General features: G+C 50.1%; 1 protein-coding gene across 4 annotated transcripts in view; it reads left to right on the plus strand.

Annotated features, from left to right (window-relative positions):
• The first annotated feature begins 5,347 nt into the window (after positions 1-5,347).
• The window catches only part of TRAF3 (TNF receptor associated factor 3), a 119,209-nt gene continuing 108,875 nt past the window's right edge, over positions 5,348-15,681 (plus strand). For all 4 annotated transcript variants that reach the window (XM_081228395.1, XM_081228394.1, XM_081228398.1 and 1 more), the window contains exon 1: positions 5,348-5,610. The gene's annotated coding sequence lies outside the window, so the exon portion shown is untranslated. The remainder of the gene's footprint in view (positions 5,611-15,681) is intronic.

Raw genomic sequence — 15,681 nt, forward strand, 5'->3', positions numbered from 1 at the left:
GAAGGAAGAGAGAGTAAATCATGTAAGTAGCTGGGGGGGAAGAGCATTCTGGGCTGAGGGAACAGCGTGGGCAAAGGCCCTGAGGGTGAGTCAGCCTGGGTCCACGGAGGCTCCCTGGAGACCAGTGTGGGTGGAACAGGTGAGCAAGGGGCAGCCATGGGGTCTGAGGTGACAACCAGGGCCCCTCGGTTCCTCCTAGGGCCTCGGCCACTGAGAGCGGCTCCGCAAAGGCCGCTCTGTGGGGACAGCGGGGCTGTGGCCAGAGCCCTGGCCTACGGGACAGCGGTGCTTGGCCTACAGGCAGCGTGCTCTGGGTTCTCGCCCCCATCCGATAGCAAACGCGGCACTCTGAGCGTTGCCTGGGTTTAGAACACCACCCTGGTGGCCACCAGACAAAGGGTGATACCCACTCCCTTCCTCTGGCTTTGAAGGTGGGAGGTACCTAATGGTTTCCTGGCGTTTGGTCTTATTTCTTTGGAAGAGTCCCGGATACGGGTCACTGGGCCCAAGGGCTCACACCACACGCCCACCCCGGCGCCCAGGAGGTTTGTGTTTCTGGTTGCTGGCTCACACCTGCGTGTGTGCCCATTTGCCAGAGCCGGGCGTCCTTGGCTGTGATCACATCCACCACGCGGCAAAGTCAAGCCCCGCCCTTTGGATTTGCCCAGTGCCCGGCACGTGTTTATTGGCTGAAGGACAGTGAAGCATGATCAAACGCAGGGTTAGTTTGGGTAGAACGCAAGCTATCAATCAACCTTACAATGGCCCCTACCTCGGAGCAAAATCAAAGTCTGGTGATGACCCACAAGGCCCTGCGTCTCCACCCCTCCCCAAAGCCCCACGTCACCTCCATCCTCTGTGACTCTGCCCTGCTTGCTGGCTCCAGCCACACTGGCCTCCCCAATGCTCACTGACCTCAGGGTGTCTACCCATGCTGTTCCCACTGCCCGGATGCTCTGCCCACGGATGTTCGCAGGGCACCCTCCTCTCCTCCTTCAGGGCTACACTCAGATGGCACCTGATCCGCCAGCCCTCGGCCACTTGCTCCAGGCCTCCCTCCTTCCCCTCCTCTTCTCTAGCTTTGGTCACAGCTCTTGTTATAGATTCACTTGTGATTTGTTTATTTGGTCTACACCTGCTAGAAGGTAAACTCCCAAAGGACAAGCGTTTCATTGGTTTCATGCTAGAAGAGAGCTGGGCAGGGGGCATGCTCAGCAAGCAGGTCTTGACCAAGTGAACTGAGGGACCAGGGGAAGGTGGAATAAGCTGTTTTGATCCAGCATCTTGTGACATCTCAGGCTTGTCCTCACCAGCCTTGAGAGAGGAGGAAGGGCACCACAGCTGCCTGTATTCGCAGTGAGACGGCATGTGGCAATTCTGACGATTTAGACCTCTGGTACTTTTCAAACAGTTTGTCTCGTTCATCCAAGACTTGATTTGGACCCGACAACCTTCTCCCTCATTTCCAACGTGTGGGGAGGAGCACAGCTCACTTTGGATGCTGCCGGGGTGGGATGAGCTGGGCCTCCCGAGGGGACTGCTCCGCCTGCCACTGGCTTTTGTTTGCCGAGCAGGGTCTGCCAGCTAAGGCCGGGGGGGACAAAGAGGCTGTGAGGAGCCCACCTGGGGGAGAGGGACAGTGACCGCAAAGGCGGGTGGAGCCTCTGAATGGGATCATAAGGCAGGCACTCAGCTTCTCACGGGTTTCATGAGTTTGCTGTGTGAGCTTGATGCAAACCCTCTCCCCTGTCTCCCATGAGGTCTGGTGGAGTTGAATTTATTTTTCGGAAGTGAAGTGTGGGTGTGGGGTTCTAGTCAAGGCTGCCTGTGGGAAGCTGGCCTTTACCTGGGGCTCATGTACTCCTGAAGGACTGGGGGAAAGTGCCAGAGCTGCTGCTGGTGGTGGTGGTGTGTGTGTGTGTGAGCGTGCACACAAATCCCAAACCAGGTTTCCCTAAAATGAGGATACCCTCATCTTCCCAAGAGGCCCACAGAAATGAGAGAAAATTAAAACTTTCTGTGGCCAGTTACACAAATCTCCCACCTTGCCTTCCCTTCTCTCATCACTTGCAGGAAACCCGTGGCTGTGTTTGCATACCCACCCTTAGGCCTCCTGGGCCTCTCCAGGCCCCATTTCCTCTGCGTTTGTTTTTGGCCATCCCTGTCCGGAGAAGGGGCACCTCTGCTGTTAGCCAGGGTCTACTGGAAGGACTGGGCTGGGCAGGGGAGGGGGGCTGGAGTCCTTGGCTTTGCAGCCCAGCACTGCAGTGCACACTCCTGACGGAGCAGGAGGGAGAGGGGTGCTTTCCCACGATGACCACCCCCAAACGCTGGGCCACTTCCACCATCTTCAGCAGCTGTTTTAGTTCATGATAGCGTTCTCAAACTTCAGGTCATGAACCAACAGTGAGTTGAGAGAGTCACAAGCAGCATTTAAAAAATAAATGGAATAGAATAGAAAATAACAGAGTACATCACATGTTTGAGATTAAGCATTGTTATATATGTGTGTGTATAAATGCACATGTGTTATACACAAGGGGTTTGTAACGTAAAGTGTATTCAGAAAGTTTGGAAGCCACCTGTCTGAACAATTAGTGGAACTCTTTTTGATTTTGCCAGGTGCCAAGGCCCACCTGAGGTGGTATTTCATACGTTTCAGTGGGAGAAGTTGCTATAGCACTTTTCAGCCCAGGTCAGACCCATGGGAGCCGATGGTCTCAGAGTGGGGAGGTGTCACTTGCGTGTCTGATCATCACACTCGGGGGGAGGTCTGATGAAACCCCTCTCGTAGGCCTGAAGACCCCTTACACTAAACAGTGAATCCTTTCTCCTCCTCTCTGGAAGACAGACAGGAATGGCTTCTGAGCCATTGTACTTGAGTCACTCTAATATCTGTGTGCACTTCTCCCAGAAATGCAGCAAACAGAACACGTAATGCTACATAAATTCCTGCGAGAAATTTCTTTGTCCAGAAATGGTGTCAGCTTGTTGTTACACGTTGCCATAGGGAACAGACAGCTCTGCCTTTGAAATGCAGCGAGGAGAGCTGTGATTGGCTCTCCTCGCTGCCCATCACGGCTGCCCAGCGGCCGAAACTGCAGAGGATCTGTCCCGCCCCCAAAGCCGTTGCCCTGTTTGGGGCAAACTTCTTTGTGCTGCTCCCCCTCCAATTCCCCAAAGCAGGGGATCCAGAACTGCTCAGGCGGTTGGAGAAGAGAAAGAAGGGGGAGGAATGGGAAGAAGAGAAGGAGCAGGTCCTCACTCCCCAGCAGAGGGCTCATCCACGGCTTGTAGCTGAATCTGTTCATTCTGAATGCTGCTTGATACTGCTTTGGCAGAGGATACAACGAGTCGTAGAAAACCCCTCTGACGGGTCTTTGAAACTTCTACCTTGTTGCTTATTTTAAAAGAACCAAGAATAGTCCAGCCTAGAGAATTTTTGGCAAACTCTGATTTTGGCAAAGTCTTAAAAAGATCCCAATATAGGGTGAGGCAGGAGGTGGGAGTGTGACCCGGCTGACAGTGTCCCAGGACTCTGGCCTGAGCAGTCCTGGGGACCTGGGAGGAGATGGTCGGATACACAGAGGCCTGGGAGCCGGGGGTGTGGGAAGCAGTGAGGACCCTGCCCTCAAAGGGCAGGGTCTTTATGGCTTCTGACAGGCAGGAAAGGACACCCAAAGCTCTGGAGAGGAAGCCACGGAGAGGGAAGGAAGGAGGCGCTCATCTGGTGACCTAGGTTCGGGTCGGAGCCCAGGGGTCTGTGTGAGAGGGTTGGCTGGGGCTGGCCTGTCGCCCTGACATGGGTGCTGGGGGAACAACAGCCATCTTGGGTTCTCTGTCTGAACTCAGCTGTGCCCTTTCAGTGGCCCAAGCAGGGGCGCTGCTGTAGCCTGGCCGAGTCCCCACCTCTGTGGCTGGAGAACAAGTACCAGTCGGGCTGATGGGGCCAGAGCTGTGGACTGTCGAGGGTTCTGGAATGTTCCACAGAGGAAGTCTCCAGGGGAGACGCTGGACTTCCTGCCTCTATTCAACAAGTCATTGGAGAAATATAAGAAGGGAGCCTGGCTTAAGCTGGTCACACAGGTCTCAGCGCTGGTCTAGGGATCTTTATGAGCCTTCCTGAGCAGAGAAAAAGGAAACATCCATTCCATCTCCTCACTGTTAACTTGTAAACTCGTGCAGAGGTGGCCTTGCTCTTTGGTTGGCCTGGAGCCTCGCAGAGACAGGCCGTCCGTTGCGCCCCATCTTGCCAGGCCCAGCCGGAATGGACACCGTCTTAGAGGACCATGGGGAATCCTTCATGATTTGGGGGGCAGAGGGCCGAGGCCCCTGGAGAAGTGAGTGCCCTGGCTCTGGAGGCTGCACACGCCCCTGAAGGCGTGGGGTCCAGGGAGGAGAGGGGTGCACGGAGCAGCAGGATCTCTGTCCTGGGGCCCCGGGCCAGCTTATGGCAAACTGGCCACACTCTTCGCACTTGACCAAGACACAACTTCCTGGGTGTGGGAGGACCCCAGGGAGCAAGGAAATGCCAACCACACCAACGTTGAGACAGCTCCCCGCTTAGTGAAGGAGATCAGGGCCCAGATGTCTCGAGTCTCCTTCAGCTCCACCACCTGCTCGTGCGGATGACAGGGAACGAGTGTAGGAGCGAGTGTGTAAGTGTGAGAGTGTGCCGTGTGCATGGGTGTGAGGGATAATGGGTGTGTGAATGCGTGTACAAGTGTGAGAGCACGTGATCGTGTCTGTGACCAAGTGTGTCTCCGAGGGCGTGTGAACATGTGTCTGTGAGAGTATGCATGTCTTGTGAGCATGTGTGTCTGAGTGTGAGGGACAGTGTGTAAGAACGCATGCTGGCTGAGTGTGTCTGAGCCTGTGTCTGAGTAGTTGTGTGAGACTGTGTGTTGAGTGTGTGTCCGTGTGCGTGTGACCGAGAGTGGCTGCCCTGCTGAACCGGGTGACGCCATCGCTCCCGACTGCGAGGGGACCTGCACCTTTCGGACCCCCACGAGGCTCGCGTGGCTTTTCGACCCGGAAAGGGGTGGAGGCCCGGGGTGAGGGCCGCGCGGAGCCGGGGGGCGGGAGGGCGCGCGGCGGCGGGCAGGCGCTGGGGGCGCCCGAGGCCGCCCCCGCCCGCGCCGTGGCGCCGTTGCTAAGGCCGGCCGACTGGCGCCGGGCGGGAGGGCTTAGCAACGGGCGGCGGGGGCGCGCGGGCCGGGCGGGGGCGCGCGGGGCCGCGGCCCGTGGGGCCGGCCGCGCTCGCGGGCTCCCGCAGCTCCCACGCGCGCGCGCGCGCGGGGCCTGGCGGCGGGGGCGGGGCGGGCGCGCGCCGGGGCGCGCTCCAGCGGCCGGCGGGGATTTCCAGCGCGCGAGAGGAAGTGCCTGAGAGAGGGAGCGTGAGGGCGAGGGAGCGCGGCGCGGCGCGGCCGCCGCGTGCGCGAGCCGGGTTGCAGCCCAGCAGGGACTTTCCAGCCGGCGGCGGCGGCGGCGGCGGCGGCCGCCGGCCCTTCCCCGCCCCCCGACATGGGGCTGCCCGGGGAGCAGGACGCTGCGGACCGCGGCGGAGGACGCGCCCAGCGCCCCTGAGCCGGCCGAGCGGCGCGGACGCGGGTAAGGGGCCCGGCGGGTGGCGGGTGGCGGGCGGCGGGCGGCTCCATCCCCGGCGGCTCCATCCCGCGCCCTCGGCGACGGGCGGGCCCGGGGCCGGTCGGCGCGGGGCCGGGGCGGCGCAGGCCCGGCGCCCGGCGGCGAGTGCCCGGTACGGCGCCGCCTCGCCCCAGCCGCAGCCCGGGCCCGCCCGCCCCCCGGACGCCTCAACTTCGGGAAACTTTGTCCTCCGGCCCGGCCGGGCCCGCGGGCCGGGGCTCCCGCAGCTTTTCAGGAAACGGGGCGCCGAGGCCTCTTGGAAACGTGACCCCCCCCTCGGGGTGACGAGAAATCAGCATCTCCTGCGAGGCTGTGTGTTGCGGGGTTAGGAGCGGACCGATTCGGGTGTCTACATAGCCGAACGTGTTCACCCTGGGCTGGCTTAGGTGTTTTTTTTTTTTTAAGCCATTATTTAAAAGTTTATACTGAGTCATTCCTCTGCAGATGAACCTCTGATTCATAATCGGAGAGCTGCAGTGGCCTCGGAGGCAGGCGAGTACTGGGATCCAGTTTGGGGCGAAATGCACACATTCCGCCTTTGGTTAATTGCTCCTGCACACTTTGCCACGTTTTCACTGTCACCCCGTTGGGGACATCTATTTAATATATAGGCCTTTAGAAAGAATTCCGTGTGGAAAAAAATTCTTTACCTTTCACTTGAAAACATAGCAGCAAAATGGAAATGGATGGTGTGTTGTGGACGTGCTTTGAAATTTAAGAAGCCTTCATATAATTGTCCATTTGAAGGAAGCAATTTTTTTTAACATGTGTATTGGAGTATAATTGCTTTACATTGTTGTGTTTCTGCTTTATAACAAAGTGAATCAGCTATACGTATACGTATGTCCCCATATCCCCTCCCTCTTGCATTTCCCTCCCACCCTCCCTATCCCACCCCTCTAGGTGGTCACAAAGCACCGAGCTGATCTCCCTGTGCTCTGCGGCTGCTTCCCACGAGCTCTCTATTTTACATGTGGTGGTGTGTGTATGTCCATGCCTCTCTCTCACTTCGTCCCAGCTTACCCTTCCCCCTCCCCGTGTCCTCAAGTCCATTCTCTACGTCTGCGTCTTTATTCCTGTCTGAAGGGAGCAATTTTATTTCATGTTTTTCGTATTAAGCCGTGAATCAGTTTTCAGAATGAGATGGGGAGTGTGTGTGTGTGTGTGTGTGTGTGTTATTTATTCATTTATTTTTGTGGAGTCATAAAGGCTGTATTGAGTAGCGTTGTCGCTGCTTCTTAATTTACATTCACAGCATACAACTGAGGAGGAGCCATAATTTTTTTTTTTCCCCTAGCGTTTGCTGGTGAAGCTTTTGGAAATGTTGTGTTCTGTAATCTTGTATATGTCTATAAAATCCTTACCTAAAGAAATGACCAGGTGGACCATCAGTTGGTGCTAAAATCTTCTCCTTTCACATCTTTGAAAATGGCCTGTTTAAAAGACTGCATCATATGTAGGATGTCTGGCAGAATGGTGTATGTTCGTTTTTCAAATGAAAGGAAATACTTGTGTTTTCACCGTGTGGTGACAATATGTATACTGAGAATTAGTCCAACATGAAAAATTCTTTGGCCAAAACAAAAATAAGCCTTATCAGTGTGAAAACTGTAAAATACATGAGACTGGAAATCTGGTGAGTAGGTACTCAGGACAGAAACCCTGACAGACCTGGGATTCCCACATCACTAGTTAAAATCAGACCTTATCAGGGATGAGGTTTAAGATGTAAGGTGTCTCACCCAGACGCCATCTGTTCCAGCTGTCACAATGCAGAAGCCAGGAAAGCAGAGAGCTGGCAGGGAGAATTCCAGCTTTTTTTTTTTTTTTTTTTTTTTAAGACGTTCATGTGAATTTTTCTGTGAGGGGAAGAAGACCAATTATTTTCCTTGGATGCCATCCATTAATTTTGGAATTAATAAGATGGCCTCACTCCTTGTAAAGAAGGGTGTAAAGACATTCCACTGGAAACAGGCAGTATCAGCGGCCAGTTGTTTCTGTTAATACCATCAAAATATTCCTACTCTTGTCCGTGCCTTGAAGGGACTCCTTCGTTTAACTGAAACATCTGAGCTGCTTCTTGCTGTTTTCCCCTGTGTTTGGGATTTTGATTCTGTAAACAGCCCTGCTAGAATCCCTTTAATTGTTCACTGTGCAAAGCGAGAAGGGCCTTGGGGTGGGGGGGGGCGGTGTCAGGATAGATGTACTAGTAAGCTGAAGGGTGAGGACGATTTATCACGCTCTGAAAGTCCTTTTTTATGATGTTAAAGCCGTACTTCAAGAAAAACTGTCACTGTGGTGTTGCAAGTCTAGGCTAGCGCAAGCAAACAAAGGAAATTGCGTTAAATTTGCCCATCTCTATTTTCTCATCTTTGTAGAGCAAGACTCTCCAGACAGCAAGTGATCTATCCTATCAAATGTTATGCAATAGCTGAGTTTCCTTGTAATGGTCAATTTAAGAATTATTAACTGAGCAGAGGAGACCTCTTATGGCCAAGACTTCTGCATCAGTTCCATGGAATCAGGACCCCCCCCCCCACATGCTTCTTTACAAATGCTTATAGAGGAAGAAAAATTATTATTATTATTCTTTTTTGCTGGGGAAGGAGAGTCATAATGTTGACTTCAGATACAGAGAGAAACTGGGAAGAGAGCTTCCAAGTGAGAAAGGAGGTGAGGCCAGTGGATTTGGAAGACGACCAGGGAGAGGCAGCCGAGGCCTAAATGTGGAGATGGTGCTTAGACTAGTTCTGGCCAGAAGGAACGAAGCTAGTGTGAGAGAGGGCCGGATGCCTGCGGGCAGGAGGGCAGTAGAGAGAGGTGAATGGGGATGGGGCGTCTTGTGCCATAGCAGCAGATTTTGGGTCCAGAGGAGCTCATGGAGGTAGAAGACAATGCAATTTAAAACAGAAAACATCATATGTGCTTGTGTAATATCTATTATTCATAATTAACTAAAAAATACAAAATGGCTTTCCCGTTTTGGAGGGCCTTTACTAACTGTGGTCTGCACAGCACTATTCTACACCTTGTGAGGGGTGGGGGACTGACCGGTCGAGGAAGGAGAAGGTGAGATTTTTTTGTCATTAAGCATCAAAACCTTTTGGGGGCCAGAATTGCTTGTCTCCCTATGCAGACTCGTTGGGGTGAGGCTGGCAGGTGGTGAGATGTCATAAATGCAGGTGACTGTTGGTTTCTGTCAACTCCGGAAATCAGGTGGGAATCTCTTGCTGAATTCTGTATTCTTTGAGATAAGTAGATCGTTAACTGGGATTTGGGAGTCTTTTTCTCATTTAATTTGATGTTCAGTGAATGTGCCTTGAGTTCCCATAGTGTTCTAGTTATCGTGCTAAGTTGAGGGAGATACTGACCTGCCTTTGAGGGCGTGGTCTGCAGAAGTCCGGGGCATCTTGGCCCCTGTGCATGGTGAAGGAGATGCCAGAAACCAGTGGCTGTTTGACTGAGGTAGCACCAGGACTGAAGCCTGTGCCAGGGAGGGTGAGGAAAAATGAAGATTTCACCACCCTGCCCTCAGGGAGCTGGCTGCTCAGCCTGAGAGTGAAGACCCACTAGGAAGAAGCTAGAAAAGGCATACAGTGTCGGCTAAAGTGCATTAGTGGATTGTGCAGAGGACTGGAAGTGTGGTGGAAGTTCAGAAAAGGGAAGGACAGCTCCTGGCTGGCGGGGGTAGCCGGGGAAGGCTTCTGGGAAGTGGACGTTGAGACCCAGTGTTGGGAAGGCAGGTGCCATGGGCCCATCTGCGGCCTCGTGCAGGGCCCTGAGAATGGCAGGAAGAGGATTTCTCCCCTCCTGGCTTTGTTTTGGTAGCATGGCAGCTGACAGCGTGCAGTCCTGTTGCTTCTGGCCAGTAGATACGGTCCTGGTGATGCTACTGCTCAGTGGGTTTCCGGGTGTGATGTTTCCCGTGCTGTCCTCTGGCGCCCGCCAGGCCCTTTGTGACCAGGGGCTCAAGCGGGTCGGGCGGTCTGCCCCACGATGGGCCTGGTCCATGGTAGCAGTGGGCCCCAACCTGCGCGGCAGCACTTTGCTGTCCCTGATGTTTCTCATTGTAGGTAGAAAGTATCAAAAGGTGGTGGCGAGGGGAGGGGTGTAAATGTTAGAAAGCCCCTTCCCCCCAGATCTACTGCTGTGTCATCCATGCTGAAATGACCTAAATCTCTTTAATTCACAAGAAATAAAAAAGTGCCCTGTAATTTCATTTCATGGTTTACTTTTTCCTAGCATTTGCTCCATGCTGGTTTTTGACTCCATTTTTTTTTTTTTTTTTTGGCCTCGACACGAGGCTTGTGGGATCTTAGTTCCCTGACCAGGAATTGAACCCTGGGCCCTAGGCAGTGAAAGCGCAGAGCCCTAACCACTGGACCGCCAGGGAATTCCCGACTCCATGTTTTCTTAATGGAGGTTATTTGGTAACTTTTATGAGGCCATTCTACCAAGAAAGATATCATGCCTGCTGTTCTGATATCCTGATTTCCTTTCCAATTAAAACACTGATTCTATGGCAAAACCCAAAAGCGTATTTGTTGGAAATTTCGTTTCTTTAAGTGGAGAGAAAAGCTAAATTGACTAACTGATTGGGATATTGTCATCTTTAGGACAACAGTAGTATCAAAATACTAAAACATTAGCTTCCGGGAGTCGTAATTATAGTGAAGGTTTTCAGAGACTAACTTTGTACCCTGGAAGGCTAATGTCCAGGAGGAGGCCTGCGTCCACTTGAGGGGATGAGGTGCTGGTCAGGCCCCCACTCCCCCCCAGGGCCTGGCACGTGGTGGACTGACGCTCCATCAATGTTTGTGTTCAGAATCTGCAAGTTTGGGAAGGAAGAGGGGTGTGTCAGATGCCCACACAGTGTCCCCATGTGGTTTGGCATACGTGTCTGCAGGTGGGTGTGCCCTGGAGCTGCCCTCCCTCGACTGTGCTTCCGCTCCCCCCACCCCCCACCCCCTGTTCTGATGGTGCTTAGCTCCCTGGTTTGTTGCGTTAGGGGGCTTGTAAGATGGGAGGCTTCATCTGACATTTTAACTTTCCTGGCTTCATTTGACATTTTAACTTTCCTGGGTGCATAGCCTGCTGTTTGAAATGTTATTATAGGGTAAATTAAGTGTTTTGGTTTCAGAAGCCTTTTCTGTGTGAGAAAGGGCATGGCAAGGTTTTAGTACACTATGTCTCAAACCCTTGATAGGAGTCTAAGCCCATTAAAGTTTTATCTTAAAATTGAATAGGACTTTTACATTGTACTGAGTAATATGTCCCCCCCAGTTATTGAGTACATTCGATTCTCCAAAAGATGCATTGTGTTCATCCTTGGCTTCCCTAGGATCTGTGTGGGGTCCCCTGGCATTCCTAACATGTGTCTTTGGGGCTGTCCACCCCGTCACTTGAGAAGTGTGGGCATGGTGGAAGGCACCAGCTTTAAAGATCTGAATCCCAGTCCTGCCCTCTGTACACACTAGCAGAACAACCCTGGGCAGGCTGCTGGGCCTCTCTGAGTTGGTTTATCCATCTGTAAAATGGGATGAATAGCACCATGTGCAGAGTTGCTTCTTATGAATGAAATGGGCAAGAAAGCCTTCTACTGATGTCAATTTTCATAGTAATAGAGGGTTGAGATGTAATGGAGTAAGAGCGTTAAGATCTTAGAATATAAACATAACATGTCAGCTCTCGGTGTGGACTGTAGAGATTTTCTAGTTGAGTTCCCTCTTTTTATATGGGAGGCAGCTGAGGCTCAGAGTGTTTGCGTAAGTAACTCTCCCAAGTCAGATCATTATCTGGCAAAGCAGGGACTGTTCACCCAGAGTAGTGTTTTTTGGGTTTTTTTTTTCCCCCTTGCAGTCTTCATTTTTCCAAGATTGGCCCCAGGGAAGCTGCTTGGCCTCTAATTCCAACTTGGGATAATTGAAAATTATTTAATCAACACACATTTTTTTGAGAACGTACCCAGGAGCTATGCTAGTTGCCAAAGCTAAAAAGTAAAGTAAGATGCCGTATGATCACTACCCTCAAGGAGCTTCTGTGAGATGAGTGAGCCCGAAGAACTATTTGGTTACAGCACGGTGTGGTGGGCGCCATGATGGTAGGGCAGAGGCGCTGTGGGAGCGCGGAGGTGTTTTCCAAGGGAGGGTGAGCGTGAGCAGAAGGAAGGAGTGTGTCCGAGGGCCTGAGAACCTGCAGAGGCTCCCTGTGGCTGCCGTTCAGGGGACAGGGCTCCGGAGAAGGGAACTGGCTGCCTTGGGGTACCGCCTTGGTGCCAGCCTAACATTTGGGGGGAGAATCATCCCCATTTTACAGATGAGGAAAAGGAAGAGCATCGGGCCTGTTGGACTCTATTATAGAGTTCGTGTTTTCATCACTGTGCTCTGTGGTCAGTTTAAGCTGAACTACAATCCAGTTTTAGATTTTGTTTTTATTCTAGACTTTTTAGTTTTGCTTTCAGATTCTAGATGTTTTAGTTTTGCTGCTATATAGTGCTTTTTAAAAGACACTGTGTATTTTTCCAGCATATATATATATATATATATATATATATATATATTTTTTTTTTTTTTTTTTGCGGTACGCGGGCCTCTCACGCTGTGGAGCACAGGCTCCGGACGCACAGGCTTAGCAGCCACGGCTCACAGGCCCAGCCGCTCCGCGGCACGTGGGACCCTCCCGGACCGGGGCCCGAACCTGCGTCCTCTGCATCGGCAGGTGGACTCCCAACCACTGCGCCACCAGGGAAGCCCCAGCATGTATTTTTCATGAGGCCTTTCCTTTCCTCCAACATCTGTTTTGCCTGTATCGACTTCCTTTTCCAGGTGGTACTCCATTTCTTCTCTCTGTTTTGAGTTTTCTTAGAGCAGCAACACTTCATTCCACATCATTTAATAAGTTCAGTTAAGGCGTTCTTTACCCTGTGGTTCTCGCCGAGGAAAGGTCCCAAACTTGATTTTCTAATGTGTTTTCTTTCCCCTTTCTCTCTCTTAATTTACATTTAAACCGGTAGTCTAGTAATAATGATAGAACTTAGTCATTATATTTTTACAGGGTTTTACAAATATTAGCTCGTTAGTGGTGAACAAGTCCCGGAGGCCTGGTCACTCTGTAGAGAGCTAGTTACAGCCAGCATAGGCAGCTTTCCACCCATTCATCTGGAATTTAATTATAACTGCGGATTGCTTATGGGAATACGAGTTAAAGGCAGTGAAGCCTCCTCCACAGTTAGCAGGGAAATGATGTCACTGGCTATTTTGGAGAAGATTTTACATGGCTCTTCTGCTAGAACCACTGTAAAGTTTTGAACATGGACCCAGGAAGGGTCGTGATGGCTGGACTGAGGTGAGAGGGCTTGTTTCATAGCCATCTGTACCTGCTCCAGGGAGGGCTGCAAGTAAGGGGACACAGCTGGACACTAAGGCCTCAAGGTCAGGTTCCTAGAGTGATAGAGGTTTTCTTTGTTCTTACACCCGGTTAGACCTTTTGGGGTCAAGGCAGTGGCATGGGAGAGAGAGCAAGGGCCTCAAGTTTCTGGAGAAGCCTGCCCTGCCTTCTCCAGGTTGAGTGATGTTCTGCTGCATCTTGGGTGGGTCTCTAGTGTTGAGATGACGAGCTTCTTAAGGACAGGGTCACTTCATCGTATTTTCACAGTCTGGCTTAAGATGTACTTAGGCCATCTTAGAGGAATTTATGCATGAAAGGAGTATGGGTCTGAAGTCAGACCCGATTTGAATTCTGGTCCTTCCTTTAGCTATAACTATGATAGCAAGTTCCTTATCCTTTTCTCCTCTATGAAAAGGTAGTTGTGAGGACCGAAAGTGAGAATGTGAGTGAATGTGAGAACCTAGCATAGCATGAGTGGTCATTCCTTTCCCTCTTTCCTTTCCTGAGCAATTCCCTAAAGGGAGAACGTGCCTTGTTAGCAAAGTGAATGATGGGCTCTCTTGGGAGTGTGGCCTGGCCCTGGAGGACAAGTAAGGGTAGAAGAAGCACATTATTGGGCTGTCAAGAAATTATTTGTAACAAAGAATAAAATATCTGGAAACTAAAAATCACTGTGTATTTGCAAAAAAAGGAATAAGTGTCTATAGATAGGCCCTCACTTTTTTAGAAAAACAAATTTTACGTATGATTTTTGATAAATTAAAAATTACATTTTAGTACATTTTTTCCCATTATTTAGCAGAATAATATTCTTAAATTCATTCCAATCTCTGTTCAAACATCACCTCTTCTAGCAGGTTTTCCCTGAACACCCTAGTTGAAATAGCCCATGCTGTCGCTCTCTAGTCTCTTAACCTTGCTTTCTTAATTCATAGCAGAACATTTTTTTTCAACACCTTAACCCGGTTACCAGGAGAGTGCCTGGAGTACGTTAGATACTCAAGTATTTGTATGAATCAATCAATCAGTAAACTACAGTCCAACCAGATTTTCTTTTATTGAGGCAAAATTCGCATAACGTTCAGTTCACTATTTTAAAGCATATAGTTCAGTGGCATGTAGTGTATTCATAATTTTCTGCAACCACCAGCTCGCTCTAGTTTCAAAACTTTTTCATCACCCTGTAAAAATATCTGTACCCATTAAGTAATCATTCCCCATCCCCCCTTTCTTCTAATCTGATAATGTCTAATCTGCATTTTGTTGCTATAGATTTGCCTGTTCTGAGTATATCATATAAAAGGGATCATACAGTCCGTGACCTTTTGTGTCTAGCTTCTTTCACTTAGCATAATGTTTTTGAGGTACATCCAAGTGGTAGCATGTATCAGTAGTTTGTTCCTTTTTGTGGCCGAATAATATTCCATTGTTTGTATATATCACTATTTATCCATTCATCCACTGTTGGACATTTGGATCGTTTTTACCTTTTGGCTATTATGAATAATGTTTACAAGTTTGTATGTAGACACAGTGTTTTCATTTCTCTTGGGTGATATACCTAGGAGTGGAATTGCTGGGTCATATGGTCATTCTGTGTCTAACTTGTTCCCACCTGCAATGTACGAGGGTTCCAATTTCTGCACATCTTTGCCAACATTTATTTTGTTTTGTCTTTTTTTTATTATTTTTTTATTTTTATTTATTTTTATTTATTTATTTATGGCTGTGTTGGGTCTTCGTTTCTGTGCGAGGGCTTTCTCTAGTTGTGGCAAGTGGGGGCCCCTCCTCATCGCGGTGCGCGGGCCTCTCACTATCGCAGCCTCTCTTGTTGCTGAGCACAGGCTCCAGACGCGCAGGCTCAGTAATTGTGGCTCACGGGGCTAGTTGCTCCGCGGCATGTGGGATCTTCCCAGACCAGGGCTCGAACCCGTGTCCCCTGCATTGGCAGGCAGATTCTCAACCACTGCACCACCAGGGAAGCCCTGTTTTGTCTTGATTAAAGCTATTTTAATGGATATAAAATGGTATCTCATTGTCGTTTGGTCTTTCCTTAGCGACCGACCAGTGATATTGAACATCTTTTCATTGTACATCTTTTTTGGAACAATGTCCCTTCAAGTCCTTTGCCCATGTTTTAGTTGGGTTGTTTGTCTTTTTTTTTTGACGTGTTTGTTGAGTTGTAAGAGTTCTCTATATATTTTGGGTATTAAACCCTTAATAGATATATGACTGACAAATATTTTTTTCCCATTCTGTAGGTTGTTTTTTCACATTCTTGATAGTGTCCTTTGATGCACAAAAGTTTTTATATAATTTTGTTGTTTTTGTTCCTTGTGCTTTTGGTATCAAACCTGAGAATCCATTGCCAAATCCAAGGTCATGAAGATTTACCCCTATATTTTATAGTTCCAGCTCTTACATTTAGATCTTTGGTCCATTTTGAGTTAATTTTTGTATTTGGAATGAGGTAGGAGTCCCACTTCATTCTTTTGCATTTGATTATTCATTTGTCCCAGCACCATTGGTTGAAGAGACTCTTCTTTCCCCGTTGGATGGTATTGGCACCTTTGTTGGAAATAAATTAGCCGTGGGTGTTTGAATTTATTTCTGGACTCTCAGTTCTATTCCATTGGTCTATATGCCTGT

This window comes from Mesoplodon bidens (assembly GCF_964165515.1).
Source record: "Mesoplodon bidens genome assembly, chromosome: 3".
In the NCBI taxonomy this organism is placed as follows: Eukaryota; Metazoa; Chordata; class Mammalia; order Artiodactyla; family Ziphiidae; genus Mesoplodon; species Mesoplodon bidens.